At 40.5% G+C, this 21,105-nt stretch overlaps 1 protein-coding gene across 1 annotated transcript in view; it reads left to right on the top strand.

Annotated features, from left to right (window-relative positions):
* Window positions 1-15,200: 15,200 nt before the first annotated feature.
* Window positions 15,201-21,105, top strand: part of LOC129865631 (5-hydroxytryptamine receptor 2C-like) — a 263,848-nt gene continuing 257,943 nt past the window's right edge. The window contains exon 1 of the mRNA XM_055938557.1: window positions 15,201-15,724. The gene's annotated coding sequence lies outside the window, so the exon portion shown is untranslated. The remainder of the gene's footprint in view (window positions 15,725-21,105) is intronic.

The raw sequence follows: 21,105 nt of genomic DNA, 5'->3' as shown, positions 1-21,105 counted from the left end.
TGCTTTTTGATTGAATTGTACTTACCACTCATGACTCTATTCATTAGCGACAGAGACATGGTTGTTGTATTTAATGTCTTTCTCTCCTGTAGGCTTCACCAAGTGAGTGTGAAAGTGAATGTTACCTTTAACATTTAACTCTTCATGACAATATATTACATACTGTATATGAGGGCCTAGTTACACTCTAACACAGTGGTCTGAAACTCCTGGTTTACAGGCCACATCAAGCATGCAAGTCACATTATGCTGTCTTGCAAAGTGATGTGTAATTCCTACAGGACTCCAGTCAGAGTGAGGATAGACAACAATTGGAACTTTTAATCACCTGCAATCCGCATTGAGAATGACTGCAGAGGTAGCACAGATTGGTTATTGACACTACCTAAATCATGAACGTGAACAGCCATCTCAGTAACGGGTGCAATAAATCCAATTTCTAACAGATTGGATTACTTTAGAAAATGTATGTTATTTATGTTTGTGTTCCATAGAATTATTCAACCAATCAATGTACATGCAAGAACACTGGTATTGAAACAAACAATTCTGAAAATCAACATATAATAGAGCATGCTGGGAAATATGATAATATTAGGCGTGGTTTTGAGTGAACATTAATTTGTAATTTTACACAACAAGCTTGTTCAAACCCAGCTCACTTCGAGCAGAGTTTGTTGAGTAAACAATCTTTAACACATTAGCTCAAACTCCAATCTTTTTGAAGTCCGCTCAACTCACATAAAACCAGTGATTAAGCTATTGGTTAAGTTGGATTTTTTTTTACAGTGTTCCCATCCAAAGGTAATCATGAATTTGAATAACTTCAAGGTCATACATCATCCAGGATGTCACCATGAAAATGCTGAAGTCCTGTCCAGGAGGCCCTGCTGCGAGACTTGCCTACTGCACTATACAGGACCCTACTTAGAACAATGACCATTTCAGGCACCAGGAAGTGCAGTGTGACCTCAGCCCCAGCATAGCTGATTATGCTGTGGAAGCTACTTCTATGGAGCTCCACTCAGTGGGGGTAGGAGAAGACCACAGGCTACAGCCTGCACTTCCTGGAGCTTCTGGATCTGCCTTCGACGTGGATTTGGGTCATTGGGACAGTGAAAAGGACACGTCAGATGTGGAGAAGATTCGCCTCACCGATGCAAGTGACACTTTTCTGTTCCATGGACGGACTACTGAGGAATTACGTCAAGCTCAGATGACTGACTCTGACATGGGCCCGTCAAGAGATGGCTATAGGAAGGACAGGAACACCCATCGTGGGGGGGATGTAGCGCCTTTCAGGCCAGCGACTGAGACCTATTGGAGCTAGTGGAAGAGACTATGTCAAGGACGGCATTCTCTTACGGCACGTCTACTGTACACAAAGGTGCAGTGTTTTACCCAGAGATGCCTCTACCTCGTGTGTTCTGGATGGACATCATGAAGCAGATGCATGATGGCCCAGTATGCGGTAACTTTGGCATGGAATGCACACTTGCCCGGCTGCAGACACGATACTACAGGCACCAAAAGCACAGCTCAATAGGGGTCACTCCGCACATGATGCTCCTTGGAAGAGAAGTAACAGGACCCATCGACCTGGTGGCTAGCTTTTCATCTGATCATAAGCATGCCAAGACCCCTACACAGTATGTTGCACAGCTACGAGACAGATTGGAAGTTGCTCACCAGATTGCAAGGGATGCGCTGGGTCAGTCTGTGGAGCGTGCCAAAAAAGCAGTATGACAAGAATGTTGCAAGGACACACTACAACGTCAGTGACACAGTATGGTTCTTAATTAATGGAACAAATGGGGTGCTGGACAAAGTTAGGAAGTTCCTACCATCCTATGAGGGTCCTTACTTCATACTGGGACAGCTAGACGACTTGGTTTACCGGATCCAAAAGAGTCCGAGAACGAAGGTGAAGGTTGTTCATCAAGACAAACTCAAGCCGTACAACTCCCGCAAGACTCTAGACAACAGCTAGGTGTTCACACATGCCGAAGCATGGCAACCTGATTTGGATGCGGGCCTCCAAGACTCTGATCTGGATCTACCCAACCTGTTCATGGATGATCAAAACAGTGATAATGGCAGTGAGAAGGATGCAGCGCTTGCTTCTGATACTACTTGTTTTGTGAGTGGGTCTGTGACACCAGGCACTGCACACAGTGGAAGAATTGTAAATCCATTGTGAAAGGCTATTGAGTTTGCATTGCAAACTATTCGGATGAAATATGTCCATATATCTGTCTGTAGTGCCACCAATTGGTTGTAACTGTGGATGTTACATCGGTCTATGGCTGAGCCCATTTGAGCACTGTGTCATTTTATCAGATGATATGAAATATGCGGCCATCGAAGGCTATCGCGTATGTATCTTGGCTACATTGGTATTTGCATTTGGTGAAAATTGTCATTTTCAGTTAATAGCCTACGTCACTGTTTGTTGGAGCTTTCTGTTGTATGGTGAACGTGGGCTTCTTTAAGGTTTATTTGTGAGTAAATCTGGCTTTGATCACAGCCAGTGCCTACCCAGCCACTGACCTCACCACATATATAATTATTATTTCTACAGAAATGTCATACTATTGTCCCATATGACCACCAAGCACTTCTGGACATCCGATCGACTTCAACTCTGACTCAGCTGTTCCACTGTTCAAACCGGACCCTATTCCTTGTTCTATGGGCTACCAAAACACTGTAGGCATAGACGCTGCAGACCATTTTATCTACCAAGAGAGTTCTCATCCGTAATTATCACGGCTGTCTACATCCTTCTACAAGCCAACACCACTCTGGCTCTCAACTAACTGTATGGGCCCATACATAAACATACAAGAAACCGCTCACTCAAAAGTTCAAACAGGAAGTACCGGCGATGCACTCAAGCAGATGTGAGGATACAACACTGGGATATGTGCAGGGATTCATCCGTTAGCATTGAGGAGTTTACCACAACAGTCACCTTCCTCAATTAGGCTTCCTCAATAAGCGCATAGACGTTGTGGTTCCCACAGTGACTATAAGAATGTACCCAAACCAAAAACCATAGATTACAGGTAATATCTGCGCTGGACTAAAGGTTAGAGCTACTCCAAGGAATGAACACGCGGACAAGAAAGCCCGCTACCACCTCGGATGAGACTTCAAACATGCAAAAGGAAAATATAGGAGGAAGGTGTAATCCTATTACACCGACTCTGACGCTTGTTGTATGTGATAGGGCTTCCAGACGATAACAGATTACAAAAGGAAACCCAGCCGTGAGTTGCCCAGCGATGCAGAACTCCCAAACGAGCTATAAATGCCTTCTATGCTCGCATCGAGGAATATAACACTGTGTCTTGCGTAAATGCCCCTGTTTTTCCAGATTGCTGTGTGATCTTGCTCTCAGTGGCTTAAGTGAGCAAACTGTTTAAACAGGTTAACAATTACAAATCAATCCATATGAATCACATGTTCAACCTCTCCCTGACCCAGTCTGTAATACTTATGTTTCAAACAGACCAACATATTCCCTGTCCCCAAGAATGCAAAGGTAACCTGTCTAAATGACTACTGCCCTGTAGCCATGAAATGCTTTGAAAGGCTGTGTGTGTGTGTGTGTGTGTGTGTGTGTGTGTGTGTGTGTGTGTGTGTGTGTGTGTGTGTGTGTGTGTGTGTGTGTGTGTGTGTGTGTGTGTGTCTGTGTCTGTGTCTGTGTCTGTGTCTGTACGTAACCGTTGCTTTGGATCAATGTCTCAATAGGCTAAAATGTAAAATTCAGACTAAATTAACTATACCAGAAAGACTGGTGTATTGTATTGCACTATAATTTATTACAGATGCACTGTATCAAAGTCATTAGATTTTAGTGTGAAGAGTTCTGGTGTTGCATCTCAAATGGCACTCTATTTGCTGCACAGTGCATTCCTTTCTATGGGCCCTGGTCAAAATGTGTGCACTATGAAGGGGATAAGGTGCCATTTGGGATGCAACCCTGTTTTTGCCTTGCGTAGAATTGACACAATACATTATATAATGAATTACACATCAATAGTACTACTTACTATTGGTACAATTGAATTATAAATATCATTATAAGCATTAGAGACAGAAACATGGCATGACCCCATGTAAAAGCATCAATCACAACAAGATCTCACGGTTTGACCAATTTGACTTCAGAGGTTTGTCCACTTTCTCCAAACGTCAGATTTTGAAGTTGCTCCAAACATCAAATTTCAAAATTGTTTTTGACACCCTGGGTTGCTACGGTTGATAGGTTGAGCCACCTGCTGCTCCTGTCGCCTGCGCCTCGCAGGGCAGAGGCCCCACAGGTTCAAAACTGGTATGGCAAAATTTGCATGCATCTTTTCTGGGGCCTGGAGTTTTTCCTGATCGCATGACCTGGTCAGGCAAAACTCTGGGTCCTATTCGTAGGCTATGACAAAATATTATTATTATAGATAGCTTCCCTTTTCATCTGTGCTATGACTATTGGGCAGGGGTTTTTCCTTGTCTGGTCATATGAATTGGAAACATTCCTGGCCTAAGGTGGATCAAACCCTTTCAAAAAACCACAGACCTTGTTATCATTCTGAATCTGATATCAAAAGATCCGGAGACAACAACTTCAATGGACATCATACTCTGTAGTTTACTGAACTAATATAGCAAGGCTGAGTGTTATGCAAAGAATGGTTACAATGTCTTTAAATATTAACTTCACTCTCTACACACACAATGTTAAGCAGTGGACTTTGAAAAACAAAAAAGAGACCGTTTCAATGTAGCAAAGTTAAAATGTTATGTCATGAAACCTATTATTTGTTAATCTGATTAAAGTGATCTTCTGCAATTGTTCGTTCTGTAAGCTTTATGTAAGGCAGGATTACATTTAACACAATACACAGTAGACCTTGTAACAAGGCAGGGTTACATTTAATACTATACACAGTAGACTTTTTTGTGTAAATCATAAAACCACTAACCTTGTGTTGCTTTCCTGGTCTCCATTTGGCCCACCAGAGGTTGGTTCACTGGCAATCAATCATTAAATAAACTACTTTCAACATTTCCATAAAAAATATCTCCCTTTTAATGAAGGAGATTTTATTGAATTATATTGCACTCTATTCTAACCAAACCTGCATTAATAGTCCATATCAGTAGGTGTCATTAGATAGTGAAAAAAAGACTGACGCCATCATGCTTGTATCTGTCTCTGTATTTATGAAAATAATGGTGTTATTAGAATCCATACATTTTATTTTTCTGTATTAGCCATCTGTTAAGGTTGGACGAATGTGCTCATATGTTGACCCGATTCAGGAAACTAGGCGTATGTCGCAAGTCCCGACTTCACAGGAGAGCCGTTTGAACGTAAAAAAATATTATTTAATCAAAATGCATTTTTTGGCCGTCTTGAAACGAAAGAAAAGCACACCTATTTAGGCGAGGTGCTGGCTAGCAGAGTGGAACACTTAAAAAAATTAAGGAGAGCCGCACACTCTATGAGCTCAGATGCAAAAATGTTATGCCAACGTTTCGACAGACAAGCTGTCTTCATCAGGGTATAATGACAAACACTGCAGGGTGACTCATTTATATAGTGTCAAAAGACACACACAGGTGTCTGTAATCATGGGCGGGTGTGGCCTGATATTTGCTTAATTCTCATATATTAAAATAGCAGACAAAAAACATAAATGGATAGCGTACGATCATAGATACAATTTGGCTACATAAGCCTACAAACATTTACAATAGCAAAATCACAAGAATGGCTTCAGATCAAAGTCTACATTGAGACCGAAGGGAGCAAGGATCTTTAAGTTAAAGATCCAGGCAGCCTCTCGTTTTAACAATAAATTGTTGAGGTCACCCACTCTCGTAGGGAGGGTGAAATGTTCGATGCCAATAGAACGTAGAGACGAAATCGAGTGGTTTGCTTCCAAAAGTGGGCCGCAACTGGGTAAGTTTTTGCACCTAATGGTGCTACGATGCTCTGAAATTCGTACTTTTAATTCACGCTTTGTTTTACCCACATAAGTTGTACCACAAGGACAAGTTATAAGATAAATAACTGCCTTAGTGGAGCATGTGATAACACCTTTGAATGGGATCTGTTTCCCTGTTTGGGGGTGTTTGAAGGATCTACATTTATAAGTGCCATTGCATTGAGCACAGCCATTGCACTTGTAGTTTCCATCCAAGATGGGCGCAAATACATGTTGTGCAGGGATATCTTAGGTTGGTAAATCAGAGTTGACCAATTGATCTCTGAGGTTTCTGCCATGCGAGAATACAACCAAGGGAAGGTCCAAAAACACATTACCGATACTATCATCGGATCTTAGAATGTGCCAATGTTTGTGAACGATTCCCTTAATTTGTTCAGAGCACTTTGAATAGGGTGTAGTTAGAATGCAAGAATGTTTATTTTTGCGAGACTGACCTTGAAAAAGGTCATGTCTCATTTTGTTTTGAATTTTCTCAATGGCAGTATTAATCTGACCATTTTTGTACCCCCTCTCCTTGAATTGTCCTTGCGTCTCAGCCATATTTCGGTCGAAATCTGATTGTTTTTTACAAATTCTTTTGATTCGATTCAGAATTGGCTGTAGGGCAAACTGTTTTTCAAGGGAAGTGGGTGACAACTATCAGCCCTCAACAAACTGTTACGATCAGTAGGTTTCCTGTAAAGATCAGTGTATATAACATTTACTTCACAGAAGATCAGAAGCTCAAGAAAACTGAATTGACGTGTATCAGATTGCATAGTAAATCTCAGATGCTCAGAACAGGAGTTAAGAAAAGCATGGTACGCCTGGAGCTGTTTTGCATCACCCCTCCATAGAACAAAAATATCATCACTATACCGTTTCCAAATAATGATGTTAGGCAAGAAAACATTTTTGAGAGGATTGAAAATAGACTATCTCCATGTAACCCACATACAAATGAGCATAGTTAGGAGCTATGGGGGATCCCATAGCAGTACCCTTCGTCTGAATAAAGAAATCATTTAGATCCATGAAGTAGTTGAGTGTGAGTACTATTTCAGCCAATGTTATAATGCATGCACTGGAAGGTAGTTCATTAGGGTCAAGTTGCACAAGAAAATGTTCCATAGCTTCAATACCGCTCTCGTGTGGAATATTTGTGTATAACGACTTAACATCAAAAGTAACTAACAAAGTATTCTCAGGGAGAGGATCAAGAGATTCAATAATAGAGATCACACTGCTGGTGTCCTTTACAAAGGAGGGGAGCTGTACTGTGAGTTGTCTAATAAAAAAGTCAACAAAAGTCGATAGAGGGGCAGTTACTGCATCAATGCCCGCTACAATAGGGCACCCCCTGGAGGTCCCTGGAGGTTTTGTAACATTCTTGTGTAATTTCGGCAAAGTATAGAACGTGTCAATTTTAGGGTGTTGAATAGCCAAAAAGTCGTGTTCTTTTTTGATTATCTGACCAGAACTTAAATACCCATCTAGGACAGTAAAGATCATGTTCTGAAATTGGGCAGTGGGGTCACTTCTGAGTTTCTTGTAAAAGGTGCTGTCAAACAGTTGTCTATGACACTCATTTACATGAATTGTCCTATCCATGAGTACAACCGACCCACCCTTATCAGCAGGGCGGGTAAGGACTGACGTATCGGATTGTAAATCAAGCAAAGCTTGTTTTTCATCCTTTGGTCAATTATGGAAAGATATCTACTCCTGTTTGTTCTTAAGGAAATGAACAACATGTTTTTCAACAAGTCTGCAATATGTCTCAATAGAGTGATTGCGTTTGGCTGGAGGTACAAAATAACTCTTACTTCTAAAAGGAGACGGAATATGTGCGGGTGAGCAACCTACATGTTCAGTAAAAATATACGATTAGGGGAGCTAAAGCTATTCCTTTAAACAGATGTTTCTAAAAAAACATAAACATGTCTACCTTAACATCAAAATTGTTGCACTGAGTTGTAGGCATAAAAGATAACCCTTTATTAACCTATAATTCCTCCCAAACCCGGATCCGGGAGCACCCCCATCAGTAAAAAAGCTGACTAGCATAGCCTAGCATAGCGTCACAAGTAAATACTAGCATCTAAATATCATTAAATCACAAGTCCAAGACACCAGATGAAAGATACACATCTTGTGAATCCAGCCATCCTTTCTGATTTTTAAAATGTTTTACAGGGAAGACACAATATGTAAATCTATTAGCTAACCATGTTAGCAAAAGACACCACTTTTTTTTCCCACCATTTTTTTCCTGCATAGGTAGCTATCACAATTTCGACCAAATAAAGATATAAATAGCCACTAACCAAGAAACAAATTCATCAGATGACAGTCTGATAACATATTTATTGTATAGCATATGTTTTGTTAGAAAAATGTGCATATTTCAGGTATAAATCATAGTTTACCATTGCAGCCACCATCACAACTCTCACCAAAGCAACTAGAATAACTACAGAGACCATCGTGTATTACCTAAATACTCGTCATAAAACATTTGTGAAAAATACACAGCGTACAGCAAATGAAAGACACAGATCTTGTGAATCCAGCCAATATTTCAGATTTTCTAAGTGTTTTACAGCGAAAACACAATATAGCGTAATATTAGCTTACCACAATAGCAAACACACAACAGCATTGATGCAAGCCAAAAATAGCGATAACGTATAAACCACCAAAATATATTAATTTTTTCACTGACCTGCTCAGAATTCTTCAGATGACAGTCCTATAACATCATATTACACAATGCATATAGAGTTTGTTCGAAAATGTGCATATTTAGCGGCACAAATCGTGGTTATACAATGAGAAAAGTAGCCAAGCTGTCAAGAAAATGTCGGGAGAAATCTTGGGAGAGGCACCTATTCTAATCGATAAATAATCATAAACTTGACTAAAAAATACAGGTTGGACAGCAAATGAAAGATAAATTAGTTCTTAATGCAACCGCTGTGTTAGATTTTTTAAATTAACGTTACTGCGCATACAGCGTGCGCTAAAGCGAGACCGCACCGAAATTCATGGCGTATTTATTGTTTAACATTTGTCAACAAAAATACGAATTAACCTTTCACGAGTATCTACCGCGGGTCCGGGATCACCCCCCACCCCCTCCCCCCACACCGAGTAGCATAGCCTAGCATAGCGTCACAATTAAATAGTAGCATCTAAATATCATTAAATCACAAGTCCAAGACACCTAATGAAAGATACAGATCTTGTGAATAAAGCCACCATTTCAGATTTTTTTAATGTTTTACAGGGAAGACAAAATATGTAAATCTATTAGCTAACCACGTTAGCAAAAGACACCACTTTTCTAACTCCATCAGTTTCTTACTCCATCAGGTGCTATCACCAATTCGGCTAAACTAAGATATTGATAGCCACTAACCAAGAAAAAACCTCACCAGATGACAGTCTGATAACATATTTATGGTATAGGATAGGTTTTGTTAGAAAAATTTACATATTTCAGGTAGATCTCAGAGTTTACAATTGCACCCACCGTCACAAATGGACTAGAATAAATACAATGAGCAACGTGTTTACCTAATTACTAATCATCAAACATTTCGTAAAAATACACAGCATACACTAATCGAAAGACACAGATCCTGTGAATACAGACAATATTTCAGATTTTCTAAGTGTCTTACAGCGAAAACACAATAAATCGTTATATTAGCATACCACATATGCAAACGTTACCATAGCATTGATTCTAGCCAAAGAGAGCGATAACGTAAACATCGCCAAAATATATTAATTTTTTCACTAACCTTCTCAGAATTCTTCAGATGACACTCCTGTAACATCACATTACAACATACATATACAGTTTGTTCGAAAATGTGCATATTTAGCCACCAAAATCATGGTTAGACAATGACAAAAGTTGCCCAAAAGTTCCCCAATGTTGTGCGCCATATTAGACAGTGATCTAGTCGTATACATAAATACTCATAAACGTGACAAAAAAATATAGGGTGGACAGCGATTGATAGACAATTTAATTCTTAATACAATCGCTGATTTACATTTTTTTAATTATCCTTACTTTTCAATACAGTTTGCGCCAAGCGAAGCTACGTCTAAAAAGATGGCGTCATAAGCGATTAACATTTCTCGACAGAAACACGATTTATCATAATAAATTGTTCCTACTTTGAGCTGTTCTTCCATCAGAATCTTGGGCAAAGAATCCTTTCTTGGGTCTAATCGTCTTTTGGTCGAAAGCTGTCCTCTTGCCATGTAGAAATGCTCATTGCGTTCGGCATGAACTGGAACCGTGCCCAGAGATTCACAGTGTCTCAGAAATAAATGTCCCAAAATCGCACTAAACGGATATAAATTGCTATAAAACGGTTTAAATTAACTACCTTATGATGTTTTTAACTCCTATAACGAGTAGAAACATGACCGGAGAAATATAACTGGCTACACTAATGCTTGGAAAAAGAGCAGGGTCGGTGTCCACCGCGCGCCCGACGCAGCTGGAAAGGAGTTCCTACCTACACGTGTTTTTGTTTTATAGGGGCTGTGATTGCGCAATCGATACCATTCAAATCGTCATCACGTAAAGGCATCCAGGGGAAGACGTAAGCAGTGTCCGTATCCTGATAGCGTTCACAGTGGCCTTTAAACTGACTCCAGATCAGGGGCCAAAATGTGTGAAATCTGACTCCATGTCAGGGAAATTGCTGTAGAATGAGTTCTGTTCCACTCAGAGACAAAATTCCAACGCCTATAGAAACTAGAGACTGTTTTCTATCCAATAATAGTAATAATATGCATATTGTATGATAAAGAATTTAGTAGGAAGCCGTTTAATCTGTAATGCAATTATGCTAATGAGAAAACAGCACCCCCTGTAGTCGCAAGAAGTTAACAGCATAAAGACTTCTTACTATTTGACGAGCTTCCATCAGAATCTTGGGCAAGGTGTCCTTTCTCCAGAACAATCGTCTTTTGGTTGAAAGATGTCCTCTTCTCCTGTAGAAATAGCAGCTAATGCTAGCTATGTGCAGGAGAGGTGTCCAACTCATGAAAGCGCGTGACTATGAAATTCCAGAAAATCACAATAAACTGATATAAACTGCTATAAGTCAGTTTAAATTAACTACCTTATGATGTCTTTAACACCTATAACGAATAAAAACATGACCAGATATATCTAAAGGCCTATAACCGGAGCGTTCTAGAGCCACAGCCAGATGTCCTCAATGCGTCAGAGCGAAGTGAAAAATGGACGGACACTTTGTTCCGAGGTGTTTTATAAGCTTTCAGTTCTGCCTAGCAACCCCATTTCAACTCTCACTATTCGCTGACACCCAGGGGAAGACGTATGCAGTGCATCTCAACCAATAGAAGACAGGCAGATTTATAAACAGATCTCAGAACAGCAAGAAGATTTATGCATTCTCACATCCTCATAGGAAAAATGCTCTAACTCGAGTTCTGTTTCACTCACAGATATAATTCAAACGGCTTTAGAACCTAGAGAGTGTTTTCTATCCAATGGTAATGATAATATGCATATTGTACGAGCAAGAATTGAGTACGAGGCAGTTTAATTTGGAAACGAAATTATTACAAAGTGCAAATAGCACCCCTTATTGAGAAAGCAATGAGATATAAGCAGGGCTCAATATCTTGCTTGATAAATTAAAAACACTCCCGTGGGTTCTGGGACCGTGTGAACGGTCCCCTCTGCCTCTGGTAGTCGTTTCTTCTTACCCCATCGGGTGCGGCATCTCGTCGGTGCGCGTGCCCGCGGCCACTTCCGCCCTTCCGTCGACCCAGTCTCGTTGGATAAAAAACTGGCACTGGAAGCAGATGAGGCGCTGGTTGTAGAGTGTTGGTCAGACTGGGGTGGATAGAAGTAAGCGGCATCCCTCCTGCGTCTGTCATGGAGAGGAGGAGCAGGACCTCTTGTCAGGGTTTCTCCAGAAGTAGAATTTGTCTTTTTTATCTTGGTTGAATTTCTTGATTTTAAGTTCCTTTATTTCTGTAGACAACTTATCCTGGAGCGCTTGGTTAGTTTTCATCAGTTCGTTGAATATGCCATCATCCTTAACAGCTCCTTGCAGAGCTGTGCATTTCTCTTCAATCATGTTATCCATTTCAATAAAATCATTTTTCAACTGGTCAACAATTAATGTCATTAAATCAATCGAGCATTTGTTCAGGATGGCACACCAGCGCTCACAGAAATCATCTGTGCGCTGTCCCAATGAGGGTTATTTTTGCCACCTGAATACCCGTGGGAGGCGTATGTCGCAAGTCCTGACTTCACAGGAGAGCCGTTTGAACGTAAAAAATATTATTTTATAAAAATGCATTTTTTCCCCCCAGAAATGCCTTCTTGAACATGTGAACTTTCATGTGCCTTAATAACAAACGTGTATGTCATCTGTAAATACAAATAAAATTGTTAAATTACAAGCCTTGTTGGTTAAGCCACAGAAAAAGTTAGCAACCTTCCCACTAGCCATGATTGGCTGAGTTACTGAGTGGGCTGGACATGCCGAGAAAGGAGAAAGGATTGGTCTGCCATAGAAGCTCGTCAGTCTGTGTTGATAATCCTGTCGAACGTGGCTTTAAAAAAATGTATTGTGTAGTTAAGCAGCAAACTGTAAGTGTGGCTCTCCACTTTCTGGAGGATCAAGTTTATAAATCTGTGGAATTAGAGTATAATAGCTAAGAGATGGAGGAAACACCTGTCTCCAGATTACATCTTCAAACTAAGGGCAACCGTGGCATGGCATTCCTGACAGGGAGACGCGTCCATGCACGATGACGTATACAGCCATGTAAGATAGCTAGCTACATTTTCAGATATTACACGTTTCCTAATTTTGACAGAAAGCGGTTTCATTTCGAGCTAAAGTCTACTGTTAGCTATCTAGCCAATGTTAGCTGGCTGGCTCCCTAGCTGATGTTATTATTAGTTTCCTAGCACCGTGTGCTGTTCTAGTTAGAGCCTAATGTTTGCTAGTTAACATTGAACATGGTTGGTTAGCTCCCAGCACTGTGGCAATGTTGGCACTGTCTATTGCCAGCCCCTTTTCGATGATTAAACCATCGTTAATTTGACACTGTCTGCATCTGGGTCTTACCTTCATACATGATAAAAATGAGGGATAGCTTTTTATGCGTTTCTCTGAGTGGAGTATAGGTGATCTATATTTTGTTCCCCTCTGTTTGCACAGGTGATATGCTGGTAAACATTTTGTGAAATGGTTCAGTTTTCCTGCATTAAAGTCACCGGCCACTAGGAGCGCTGTCTCTGTATGAACATTTTCTTGTTTGCTTATGGCCCTGTACAGCTCGTCCGGGTCGATGAGCCTAATGTATGCGGGCGACAGTAGGATAGCAGCCTACACAATAAATTACTTATAATATTGGTAGTAACCATCTGGATGTCTTCGTGATACAGTCTACTGCTCAATGGGGAGAGTTTGCACTGCAAGCCAGTTTCCACTAGTTAGCACAGACACAAAGTAAACATTTGCTAAATCATAATGAGTCATGATTTTTTTATTTTATTTAAGATTAAGATTAGGTTTAAAATGACATTTTAAGAAGATAAATTGTATAAATAGGCAGTGTTTATGAGTTGTGGCTGTGGTGACAAGTGCCGACCCTGCAAGCCGCTCACACTTGCCGAGGTCTGTTTTCATGCAGTAAGAAGAGGGAAGTAGCTAGAGAGTGTAGCCAATATTAGGCAAGGATGACAGCTAAAGCACATTTATTGTAGTGATTTTCCCCGGATATGTAGCCTACAACTACGGCATTAATAAATAGAAAATAATGGACTTTTGGCCTGCCTGGTGACATCAGGCAGTACATTTGTTAATAGACCAAAAAGAAAGAGTTCCAAACCTCTCTGCCAATAACAGCTTGTTTTCAGTTTTCCCCTCTCCACCTAGCAACATTCTTGCTTGAGAAATTGCTGTTTGCTAAGAAGCATTTGTTTTCTTATTTTTGACCATTTTAATTGAATGTTACTTAATTGTACACCAGAAATTATTTGATATTTAGATAAAAATGGCTGCATTGGACCTAATAATTTAGACTCAGTGAATGAATGTGTTTGGCATAGGATAAAGAATGATCTACTACCCAAGGTCAAGGGGTATTGATGTTCCTGAAAACGTTAGTCAGACAGTTTGTAAGTGCAGTAATATTTGTTGGCATATTATTTTATTTACATTGCTGGGCATTATTCACAAATGTTTGTGGCACAAATTACACTGTCTTAAAAGTAAAACATGTACAGATTCCACCACAGAGCAGTCGACATAGACAATTTCACTCACCACCTAGATTCGGTCTTATGTAGCAAAATTTGAAATGGTGTTTTCTACATCATACAAAAGTAGAGACTCAGACCTACAAAATGGTATATCATACACTGCATTTTGAGGAACAATGGGAAAGTAATTCTGCTTAGAAAACTTATCAACTTGTAAACCCACTTTTGAGAAAATCGCCTTTGAATGTTTTTCTATCTAGTGAAGAGATCTGCTGTGTCTACACCGATTCAACATTGTTCACACCCTAAGCTTTAGCCCCACCCATCTTGTTTCGCTCTCGAAGCGCACACTTAACGCTTTGGCCAATGAGTTGTTTACCTCTGGGTAACATGAACAGCCTAACCAGCTCTGCTGGCAACAATTTCATTATGTTTTTTTGCAGACGTTAGCTAACACTGGCCATATTCAACAGGCGTTGTACACATGTCACATAACGTTAGCTAACGAGCCAGCCAGCCAACATTAGCTAGTTAAACAATAAACAGGTCAAGGCAGGCAGAGGTCAGTAAACCAGAGGTGGGGCAATGGTACCGGGCGGCAGGCAGGCTCATCATCAGGAATTGAATTGTGAGGCGTTTCAGGCCTTGGAAGTGAACATAATTGTGCACTCGCAATTAAAAGGGGGCTGAGGGGCTTACGTTGCGAACTTCCCTTGCTTGGCTAATCATTTGGACCGACGATGAAGATGGCCGCAGGGATGCCCCCAATGGCTTAAGGCGAGGGTAAGTCTTTTGAGTTTGAAACCCAGGCTATGTCCTGGAACCGCAAAATACCTCATGATTGTCAGCACATGGGAGCCATACACCAGGACAAGGCGGGAAATCAACTCGTGGTTGGCAAAGCGCACAACGTCTCTCGCTCCAGACACTAACCAGGGTGAAATAACGCTGGCACGGAGATCTGTGTTCTCCTCTCTATTACCAGTAAACTTCTGGTCGTTAACGGAGGGACATCTATTATTCGTAGGGGGAAAAAGTGTCAGTTCTACCTCCCAAGAAAATTATTCCGGGGTAGATGTCCAACAGACGGTCTCGTTCTAGCGCTCGAATTGGACGTATTCCACTGCCGTAGCACTACAGCCACATGCATACAGGGTCTGCTGTGCTGCTGAGTCTCCGTCAGTGTGTGACATGCATAACCTACGGGTGGCTGAGGAGGAGAGGGGTGCTTTTACCGGACCCCGATTCAATTTCTGCCTATATTCAGTCTAGGTTTGAGACAGGACAGAGGGGAACGCGTCGTGCGCTTCGAGGATGAATTTGAGTTGAGTGGAATTCCGAATCAACTAAGGACATGAAGACAAACTGACAAATGACAAGAGGAATGTAACCGAAGAAAGAGGACGTTAAAAATGGCACCGATTGAGATAAAGGATCACCTTGTGTAAGTAACAATTTATACATGCTTAAAGTTATATGTATTAGGCGAAATGGTAACGTTTGATATTTTCACAATCAGTTGGTGGCATTTGGAATCAACACGTACAGCCGTGCCAGGCACGCTGGTTTTGCCACAATTACAGTGGAATTAAATCTCAGATGTGTTTCTTTTATTACAGACTAAGTAAACTAAGGTAGTCTAACAGTCTGGCAGTTTTGCTAATGATATCCTCTGTTAGGACAGGAAGATTAATTAAGGAAAGTTAAAAGTATGCATAGAATTCCATTGTCAAATGCAACACATCTGTATCGTATTATGTGCGTAATTGCCATTTAATTCATAGCTCGTCTTGATTGGTTTGAAATGAAAATGTGAATGGACCCTTTCGCATTTAATTTCACCCGCCAATACGAGCTAAACATAACGTGGCAGTTACGCAAAGAATGATAACTGTGTATGCCATGGCATTGTTGATTAGTCCTTTATCATTGGCTAGAAGGGCATTCTAGAGTGTGGATTATTTAAGCAGTAAGGCACGAGGGGGTGTGGTATGGTATATGGCCAATATACCATAGCTAAGGGCTGTTCTTAGTCGCAGTAATTACAGCAGTAAAAATAAATGTGTCATACCCGTGGTATATGGTCTGATATACCACGACTGTCAGATAATCAGCATTCAGGGCTCGAACCACCCAGTTTATAATAACCTTTATAAACTGGGTGTTTCGAGCACTGAATGCTGATTGGAAAATACGTGTTATTTCAGACCATCAACCATGGGTATGACAAAGCATTTATTTTTACTGCTGTAATTACTGCGACTAAAAACAGCCCTTAGCTGTGGTATATTGGCCATATACCACACCCCCTTGGACATTATTGCTTAAATAACACTGTATTTGCACAGTAAACTTGAATGGCTTTAGTTAATTTGACATGTTTTGTTTGAGCTGCTTTTGAAACAAAAGTCGAATTGGAAACAGTATTGGAATTGCTGAATTCGATTTTCATAATAGCAAGCTAAGACTGTCGCTTTGGTTAGCTAAACTAGCAAGTTTGGTGACCACGACAACTACTGTAGCTGTGGAATGAACTTGCTAGCTACTTCAGTGGATGTTGAACACATTTCGAGTGGAAAATGTGTTAAATTACAGCCTTGGTAGAAAAGGGATAATCAACTCGGGACTATGCATTCTTTGGAAAATAATGCAACTCTGTGGATGTTCAGTTCCACTCCGCTAGCACGTCTCCGAGCGCATGCACCTTCCACGTCAATCATTATTTTACAAAGAACTCATAACCCCTCGTTGATTAACCCTTAAGTAGCATTTCAGACAATTATATGTATATCAGGGCATTTAGAAAGTATTCAGACCCCTTGACTTTTTCCACTTTGTTACATTAGCCTTAATCTAAAATGGATTAAATAGTTTCCCCCTCATCAATCCACACACTAACACATCATGACAAAGAAAAAACAGGTTTAGAAATGTTTGCTAATTCATCAAAATTAAAAAAAATACATTTACATAAGTATTCAGACCCTTTACTCAGTATCTTGTTGAAGCACCTTTGGCAGCGATTACAGCCTTGAGTCTTCTCAGGTATGACGCTACAAGCTTGGCAAACCTGTATTTGAGGTGTTTCTCACATTTTCTGCAGATCCTCTCAAGTTCTCCGATTGGTTTGGGAGAGTCGCTAAACACCTATTTTCAGGTCTCTCCAGGGCCACTCAAGGACATTCAGAGACCTGTCCCGAAGCCACTTCTGCATTGTCTTGGCTGAGGGTCGACTAGAGAATATTGTTTCTCATGGTCCGAGTCCTTCAGGTGCCTTTTGGAAAACTCCAAGTGGGCTGTCATGTTCCTTTTACTGAGGAGTGGCTTCCGTCTGGCCACCAGAAGTACCTGGATTTCTGCCTAAATTGGCCAAAACATTTGATCTGATCTTCATCTATGTCACAACACTAGACAAACAGTCTGCTTAAGCTAATAACACACACACAATTATACGTTTTCATGTCTTTATTGAGCGCACCGTGTAAACATTCAGTGTAGGTTGGAAAAAAGTATGTGAACCCTTGCATTTAATAACTGGTTGATCCTCCTTTGGCAGCAATAACCTCAACCAAACGTTTTCTGTAGTTGTGGGTCAGACCTGCACAACGGTTAGGAGGAATTTTGAACCATCTTTACAAAACTGTTTCAGTTCAGCAATATTCATTTGATGTCTGGTGCTCCAGGTGCTCTTTTGCAAACTTCAGAAGTGCAGTAATGTTTTTTTTGGACAGCAGTGGCTTCTTCTGTGGTGTCCTCCCATGAACACCGTTATTGCGTAATATTTTACGTATCGTAGTCTCGTCAGATGTTACCATGTTCCAGAGATTTCTGTACATTTTTAGCTGACACTCTAGGATTCTTCTTAACTTCTTATGGCTGCAGCCCGGCGTCGGTACACTTATGACAACAGCCACTTCAAGTGCAGGGCGCGAAATTCAAAATATATATTTTTTAAATATTTAACTTTCACACATTAACAAGTCCAATACAGCAAATGAAAGGTACACATCTTGTGAATCCAGCCAACATGTCAGATTTTTTAAATGTTTTACAGCGAAAACAGCACGTATATTTATGTTAGCTCACCACCAAATACAAAAAAGGACAGACATTTTTCACAGCACAGGTAGCATGCACAAAGCCAACCTAACTAACCAAGAACCAACCAAACTAACCAACAAACAACTTCATCAGATGACAGTCTTATAACATGTTATACAATAAATCTGTTTTGTTCGAAAAATGTGCATATTTGAGGTATAAATCATAGTTTACATTGCAGCTACAATCAGAAATTGCACCGAAAGCAGCCATAGTAATTACAGACACCAACGTCAAATACCTAATTACGCATCATAAAACATTTCAGAAAAATACATAGTGTACAGCAAATGAAAGACAGGCATCTTGTGATTCCAGCCAATATTTCCGATTTATTAAGTGTTTTACAGCGAAAACACAATATAGCGTTATATTAGCTTACCACTATAGCCAAAAATACAAGCCATTTCCCAGCAGTAAAAGTTAGCGATCGTGACAAACCAGTAAAATATATATAATTTTTGACTAACCTTGATATTCTTCATCAGATGACAGTCCTATAACATCAGGTTATACATACACTTATGTTTTGTTCGAAAATGTGCATATTTAGAGCTGAAATCGGTGGTTATACAATGTGCTAACGTAGCTACTATTTCCCACAACGTCCGGATATTTTTCTGACACTTTTTATGACACACATATTCTGACCAAATAGCTATTCATAAACATAACTAAAAAATACATGTTGTATAGGAAATGATAGCTCCATTAGTTCTTAATGAAATCGCCGTGTTAGAATTCTAAAAAATAACTTCATTACGACATCCAGCTTCGGTATAGCTAGAGTACCCAAAACTTGGGCGCCGATGACTAGTTCACTTCTACGACAGATATATGAAATAGCATCATAAAATGTTTCTTACTTTTGCTGATCTTCCATCAGAATGTTGGACAAGGGGTCCTTTGTCCAGAACAATCGTTGTTTGGATTTAGAACTTCCATTTTCCCTCTTGAATTAGCAAGCACACTAGCCAAGTGGCACGGATCTCTCCATCGTCAACAAAGTCAGAGAACGGAACACGGCAAAACTCCCGAAAAAATGTCAATAATCTGATTAAACTATATTGAAAAAACATACTTTACGATGATATGGTCACATGTATCAAATAAAATCAAAGCCGGAGATAGTAGTCGCCTATAACGGCAGCTAAACAGAAGGCAAATCCAGGTACCACCTAGCGCTCTCCAGAAAACCGGAAATGGGGGACACGTCATACAAAGAGCTTGAATTCCACTTCAGACCAAGATAAACACTAAATTTCTTCTCTCATCGCCTCTTGACATCCAGGGGAAGGTCTATGAAGTGCATGTATACTCATACGTATCATGCCCATTTATAGGCAGGAAGTAGAACAGAGCATCGATTTCAGACTTTCCACTTCCTGGTCAGGAAGTTTGTGCCAAACTGTTTGACTCACAGATATAATTCAAACGGTTTTAGAAACTAGAGAGTGTTTTCTATCCAATAGTAATAATAATATGCATATTGTACGAGCAAGAATTGAGTACAAGGCCGTTTGAAATGGGCACCTTTTATCTGGTTACTCAATACTGCCCCTGCAGCCCAAACAGGTTAACCTCCATTGATCATTCTGCGCTGTGCTCTGGCAGTCATCTTTGCAGGACGGCCATTACTAGGGAGAGGAGCAACAGTGCTGAACTTTCTCCATTTATAGACCATTTGTCCTACTGTGGACTGATGAACATCAAGGTTTTTAGGGATACTTTTGTAAACCTGTCCAGCTTCATGCAAGTTTGTTGCATGAAGGGGCTCACATACTTTTTCCAACCTACACTGTGAATGTTTAAAAAAAAATGTGTGGCCTGCTGGAGGTCATTTTGCAGGGCTCTGGCAGTGCACCTCCTTGCACTAAGGCGGAGGTACCGGTCCTGCTGCCGGGTTGTTGCCCTCCTACGGCCTCCTCCACGTCTCCTGATGTACTGGCCTGTCTCCTGGTAGCGCCTGCATGCTCTGAACACTACGCTGACAGACACAGCAAACCTTTTTGCCACAATTCGCGTTGATGTGCCATCGTGGATGAACTGCACTACCTGAGCCACTTGTGTGGGTTGTAGACTCAGTCTCATGCTACCACTAGAGTGAGAACACCGCCAGCATTCAAAAGTGACCAAAACATCAGCCAGGAAGCATAGGAACTGAGAAGTGGTCTGTGGTCACCACCTGCAGAATCACTCCTGTTTTGGGGGTGTCTTGCTAATTGCCTATAATTTCCACCTTTTGTTTAATCCATTTGCACAACAGCATGTGAAATTTATTGTCAATCAGTGTTGCTTCCTAAGTGGACAGTTTGATTTCACAGAAGTGTGATTGACTTGGAGTTACATTGTGTTGTTTAAGTGTTCCTTTTATTTTTTTGAGCAGTGTAGTTTGAAATGTTTTGGCAAAGTTTACACGTAACTTTTGAGATATTTTGTAGTGACGTTACGCAAATTGGAAGCTGTTTTTTTCTGGATGATCAAACGCGCCAAATAAATTGACATTTTGGATATATATGGACGGAATTAATTGAACAAAAGGACCATTTGTGATGTTTATGGGACATATTGGAGTGCCAACAAAAGAAGCTTGTCAAAGGTAAGGCATGATTTATATTTATTTCTGCTTTTTTTTGTTGCGCCTGCAGGGTTGAAATATGCTACACTCTCTTTGTTTACTGTTGTGCTATCATCAGATAATAGCATCTTATGCTTTCGCCGAAA

The sequence above is a fragment of the Salvelinus fontinalis genome, chromosome 11 (assembly GCF_029448725.1).
Source record: "Salvelinus fontinalis isolate EN_2023a chromosome 11, ASM2944872v1, whole genome shotgun sequence".
Taxonomy (NCBI): domain Eukaryota; kingdom Metazoa; phylum Chordata; class Actinopteri; order Salmoniformes; family Salmonidae; genus Salvelinus; species Salvelinus fontinalis.
Note: the sequence above shows the minus strand (reverse complement) of the source record. Positions and strands in the feature narration are given on the sequence as shown.